Below are 6,592 nucleotides of genomic sequence, written 5' to 3'. Positions count from 1 at the left end.
ATTTGATTTACAATTTCTGAATTTTTGGTGATTTCAAACTTTCATGGCGTTGTAGTTTCAAATTCAAACAGCAAAAATGGCATAACTATTATTCTGTTAATATTCGAACATTGTAAATACTAATTTATCACAATACAAAATGAGAGGACATTTGAAAATGACGAAATTCAAATAAATCGTAAGACTACTTATTTTCCAATTTTTTGGTCTTTTCTGAATATATTCATAAAATTTACCACAAATCCATTCTTCGTTTTCTTCTTTGGTCGAATATGCGTAACGAAAAGAAAATTTACATATTTGTAAATTTTATGCGTAACGAAAAGAAAATTTACATATTTGTAAATTTTTCTAAATTTGGTGCTCCATATTACACTATAATTTTTGATAGAATTGACATATGGTAATAAGTGAAATCATTGGCTACCAAAATAAAATAATTTACACTGATGGATAATCAATATAATGAAGATATAATATAAAAATGTCTTTCGCACATAAAAAATGGTCATCAAAACTCATTGTGAGAAGGGGTAAAAAATTGACAAAACATTTTCTGACGCAATTTATGAATGACCAAAGAGACCGTGAAAAAAATCTTAATATAGGTCACTTTATAAGAGAATGTGCGCGCGAATACAAATTCGAGGTTGAAATAAAAAGACAGTAAGCCATTGTAAATACTTTTTTATTTCATTATTTTTAGTTGCATTTGTTGCCTTTCCTCCAAAGATATCACATTAAATGAATCACAAGATACATCATTTCCAGGTTAAAGTATATACATACATTCTACAATTTTTCTCTGAGGTATTTTGTGTGTTCCTATTCTTTCCTTTCGAATTTTCGGAAGTCAAAAAATTCCGCCTCTTCTTCCGCGCGCAGTAGTACAGGTCTTCCGCCTTTTATAGGTATTTTAAATCGATGGAGTTTTCCATTAAATTCAGCATATATTCCAAAAAATATAAGATGTTGGTTCAATAGTCCCAGGACGTAATTATTGGCTGTTGTTAATGAACGAAGAGGGCAGCCTGGTGGTATTGGCTTAAATTCATTAGTTAAATGATCCATCGTTTGAAATCCAGGAGGATAAGAAAAGGTTTTGTGTTTTAATTTCCCATGGGGTTCGGGTTTTTCGAAATTTATGATTAAAGAAGAAGGTCCAGTATGGCTAGGTCTGACAGAAAGAGGTATGGCACGAATTGGTGAGACATTAAGAGGTCTGGCTTGAGAAGATCCGTTAGAAGGAGAATGTCTGGAAGTCCCTTCATTATTATGTCCAATATCGGATTGTGAACTTAATTCTGCAAAAAGTAATATAGTGGGTAATTTTTGTATTCCTAGTATGCTTATACCTATTTGTTTGCACATCAGATACGAGAGATTGAATTTTACACGTAACTGTTAAAAACAAATTATATTTGTTACATTTACCAATGGCTTTAAGGCTGAAGATTAAAGTGATCGCCAGATTATAATAGACCTTCATTTGAAAAAAATAAAGAGCAAGAAAACTGTTAAAGGGTGAAATTTGTTGACAAAGTACCTAAAAATAAAAATCTTTATGCTTCCAGTTTATATACTGTTCTGAGATTTTTTTTCTTTTCGCTTCCCAAGGATAGATCGTAAACAGCCTGATGACATCATTTATTCGTATTAAACATTAATTTATTTATTTAATGGTGGCTCGCAGAATTTTAATTATATTATTTCACCTTGAGAAACTAAAATAAATTATTTTTTAAATAATCGCAGATAAATCTCAGCGATATATGGACAATTTAATCATCTTTTATTTACAGGCAAAAAAGTTTTAATTTGTTTGGTAATTTATTCATTGATTATTTATGAATTTACAACATCAGTGATATTTCCTTTAATTCAAATTGAATGCATAAGCTAACCTTTTAAAATTAATAATTATACGTTAAAAAATTAAACTGAAATTTAAAGAAATACATTAAAGCATTACAAAATTGGAATACTCCTCGGTCATAAATCTTGTCCACTTTGTTTTCCTTTAGTTGAATACACAAAGCAAAAAGAGGAGTAATGTTTCACATTTTCAGTATTATTATCTATACTTTACTTTAACATTTGATAAAATATTTCCATTACATTTATTAATGTTATGAACAAATTCTGTTAACAAAAGTACTATTTAAAAATTCTTCTTTGCCTTTGCTGTCTTCTGAGATTATTTTTCTCAGCGTTTTAATATATCTGATTTACACATTCTTCATCGTTTATGGTTTTCAATTTGCTTGATATCGTAGTTTCAAATTAAAATATAAAAAATGGCAGAACAAGTTGACTATTTCGTCTTTTAAAATTGCAACGTTTTATATTGAATAGACTTAATAGTCCCTTTTTGATTTTATAATTTATAATTCAGATATTCTCAATTTCTTTGAAATTAAGTTTAGTCAGGTAAATTGATCTATTTAGTATCAATTTTAAATGCACAAAATTATCTCATTTTTGAAATTTTTTGAATTCTTTGAATATATCAAATTGAAAGACTTGATAGAGAGAAAAAGTTCGATTCTGATCAAAAAAAATTAAGCATTGTCATTTTCATTATAATTAAGCGATTTTGATTAGAATGCCTTCAAAATAAATTCTTAGCTACGAAAAATTAAGACAATATTTTCTAATATTCAAATCTTAAAAAAATCTTTGAAAATGTGAAGTGTTTTAAAAAAATTACGAAAAAAATTCTCAAAGATAAAATTTTCATTTAAAAAATCAACAAGCAGATTTTGGCATAAATCAGTATTTGTAATTGAACAATTTAAAGGTTTTTTAAAAATCTTATGAGGTTCACAGAATATTTGGAGAGAATTTTTTCTAGACGCTCGTGGTTGTAAATTTGTACTGTACATTAAAAAAGTATTTTCTTTGATGAAAATGTTTGATTATTTTATTTTTAATAATTAAATAAGTTCGGATATTTTATCATTCAGAACTCTCTGTTAGGAATTTTCCAATTTTGAAATATTATAAAATTTTCGGGAATTTTATTGTGCAATCATTTGCCAATTCGGGTTTTTTTATATTTTGGCAATTTTATCATTTCAGGAATTTTTGGTTCTTTATATTTTCCTTTTCAACAATTTTACATTAAAACAAAAAAAATTCGAATTAAAAGCCTTACAATTGTGCTAATTGAATAATTGGATTTATATATAGTACTGTTCTTAAATATTCTTTAATTTATTTTTTTAGCTTTCAGTGTCATATCTTAAAATTGTCGAGTTTTCATTTAAAGATTTAAATAAATTTATCATCTAAAATTGAAAAGGATTTGCTTGGAAAATTTTCAAAATGAATAATAATTTAAAAGGCTGTGCATAAAATTAAGCGATTCATAATTTAAAAAGTTTAAAATTTTGTTTTTCATAATCATAATAAATAAACATTAAACCATCTGAAATTGATAACTCAGTAATTGAATATTTTCCTTAATTTTGAATATTTACAACTTTGAGTTCTAAATATTAATTTTACTTTTCATATGTTTTAATTTTGAAAATAAAATTAATACTTTGTTTTTAAAAATTGCCGTTAAACAACTATACAGATTTTAAGTTTTACACTTGAAAATTCTAATTAAAGAAACATTCAAAAAAACATCATCTTAAATTATGCACATTGAAATTTAAAGATCTTCAACTGCAAATCCTTAAGATTTCATAAGTTGGCGAATTATAAGTATAAATATCTTCAAAGCCGATCTGATTCCTACTGGGATAAAATGTCACGATTAAAATTAAAATTGAAATGAAAAATAAAAACAAAATATCAATTAAAATGAAGTAAAATTCCACGAAAGCTTGTTCAAGATTCATTTTAAATGATGATTAATAATTATATTTTATAGTACCTTAAAGTTGAGCAAATATTTTAATTTGATAATTAGGTGATCAAAACAAGAATCGTTTAATGAGCGCACATAATATGCTATTTTCTTACTCTATTTATAATTGTAAATAACATACTCGACAAAATTTTTGCCACATTTCTGGATTCTGGATTCTTTGAAGATGTACGGAAAATATTATTTTGGATTAATGAATTTAATCACAGAATTTATATTGAACAGAACTAAAAAATGATATTTCAATACGATTTTAAAAAAGTTTTTTACACTCAATTTTAAATCAATTTTATAAGAGTTAAAAGTAATGTCGGTGAAAAAACGAAAGGTCAATGTGAATAACAAACAAACATACCTGGTATATTTTAAAAATCGTAGTTAAAAGTCAGAGTAAAATAGTCACAGAGCCGCAATAAAACCTGACGCAGAACATTTATTATTAAAAACAAAAAACTAAGAAAATAAATAAGAAAGGTGAAAAAGCCCGGCATCAAGTTTGATGCAAAGACGACTGACTGAGCAAACTGAAAGCGAGTTACGGAAATTCAAACAGTAAAAACAAAATGTGATATAAGAGTCGATAACATAGAATGAAACTTTATCAACAACGAAAATTAAAATCTTATAAAAGTTTGCAAACATTAGGAAATAAATTATTTTCATATCGGAGATTAACAGTATTTGGTAGTTTGTTGATAAAAAAGTTTTCAATTATTTTTCTACGAGCTTCATTGTTCTCCATTGATAAAATCTGAAAATTATTCAAATCAAAAGTATGGCCAGTGACAATGTAATGTTTAATAAGTGCAGTATGAGCAACTGGATCAGGATGGGAGATAAAATATCTGTGTTCACGACTACGGGTTTCTATAGATTTACCAGTCGCAACTACAGAAAAAAGGGACAGACAATTTAATTGTATTTATAAGCAACTTCGGAAATTTTCTTTTTTGGAAGTGGGTCTTCAAGATTATTGAATAACTTGGAAGCAAGTTTTCTTTTGATACCAATCCATTTTTATAAAACCATCACATCTAATAATAAGCGTGTCTAAGAAATCAATTTTTTAATTTTCTTCCATTTCTATAATGAATTTAATATTTGGATTCTCAGAATTACATTTTTCAATGAGTATATGGACATTATCTTTTGGAATAGCTGTGATTATATCGTCTACGCAACGAAAGAAAAAAGGAACAGGAAAGGGAAGATCTTGGACACAGTGCGATTCGTGTTTTTTCATAATTAAATTGGCCGATGCAGCTGTTTTTCTGTTTGTAAGAGAAGCCAAAAAAATTTTAAAAAGTGGATTTGAAGCATAATTCAATGCAATTTAAAAAAAAAATGAAGTGGAATTTCAGTAAATTCAAAAATCTCAGGTCATCTTAAAATCACACAGTTTAAAACATCAGGTATAGGAATGCTATTAAACATGGAACCTACATTTGAAGAAACTAAAACGTGATTGGGAGGGATACTACATGGCTCAAGTTTTTTTTTTACAAAGCATAAGCCATCTGTAAAATGTGAATCGTTTTTTCCGATAACATTATTTAAAATTGTGAACAAAAAGGTAGATAATTTCTATAGAGGATTGTTAATGGTGGAAACAATAAGTCTTAGGGGGCATCAGGCTTATGGATTTTAGGAAGGCCGTAGGCCCTTGGAGTGACGGCTGAGTAAGTTCTGACATTTTCAGCTTGGTAAAGAGAATTCTAATTCAGAGAATAAATTATTGTTTTTTTTCTGTAAAGTACCAGTGTATTCAAAGATGGATAAGGAATAATGTTTTTTATCATTTGAGATATCAGACATTTTTTTATGGCAATTAGTTTTAGATATAGCAATAGTATCATTCCCTTTATCAGCGTTGGTAAACATCACATCTGGATTTCTTAGTCTGAACACACCTATCACATTCGAATCCGGTATACATTCAAATTTGCGTCGATTTGGATATCTTCAAAGAAGAAAATGATTCATTATAATTTAGGAACATTGAGTTTTAATCTAACTTGGAGAATCGCCATCTAAGTTAAAAATACTAGCTTCATTAGACGCAATTATATTATGAACGTGACTGATGATTTGAGATTTTATCAATGGAGAACAATACCACTCGTTACGATCCACTATTCGATGATATCTCAAAATAAATTACAGTATAAATATTCTATACCGGAATTTAATTTTTTTGGAGATATCATCAGATAGTGAATAGAAACAAGTTTTAATGGGGGGGGGGGGGTAATAGGGAGGTTGATTGTGTTTTTTTAAATTTCGGAAGTAGCGCATGTGAGCGCATTTTAAATCCTATTCGAAGAGATCATTATAAATTTTTATACTGCAATTTGAGTTATTTGGAAATATCATCGATTAGTGGATCGTAGCATGCGGTGGTCAGGCGGTTAATTATGTTTTTTGTCAATTTCGAAAGTGGCACATATGAGCGCATTTGAAATTCCATACGAAGAGATCATTATCATTATTATATTACAATTTGAGTTATTTTGAGATATCATCGAATAGTGAATTATAACAAGTGGTAATCAGGGGGTTGATTATTGGTTATGTCGCTTCCGAAAGTAGCGCATATGAGCGCATTTGATGTCCTATACGAAGAACAATTTATAAATTTTTATACTGCGATTTCATTTATTTGGAGATATCATCGGATAGTGGATTGGAAAAAGTGGTGATGGGGGGGGGGGG

The 6,592-nt window shown here is 28.0% G+C and overlaps 1 long non-coding RNA gene across 1 annotated transcript; it reads right to left on the bottom strand.

The window, feature by feature from the left end:
• Positions 1-670: 670 nt before the first annotated feature.
• Positions 671-4,373, bottom strand: LOC117169652. Its single transcript, XR_004466698.1, has 2 exons — positions 4,236-4,373; positions 671-1,304 (listed from the first exon to the last, which is right to left on the bottom strand). It is a non-coding gene; the product is annotated as an uncharacterized LOC117169652 (long non-coding RNA).
• Between the last annotated feature and the right edge of the window lie 2,219 nt (positions 4,374-6,592).

The sequence above is a fragment of the Belonocnema kinseyi genome, chromosome 3 (assembly GCF_010883055.1).
Source record: "Belonocnema kinseyi isolate 2016_QV_RU_SX_M_011 chromosome 3, B_treatae_v1, whole genome shotgun sequence".
Classification (NCBI taxonomy): Eukaryota; Metazoa; Arthropoda; class Insecta; order Hymenoptera; family Cynipidae; genus Belonocnema; species Belonocnema kinseyi.
Note: the sequence above shows the minus strand (reverse complement) of the source record. Positions and strands in the feature narration are given on the sequence as shown.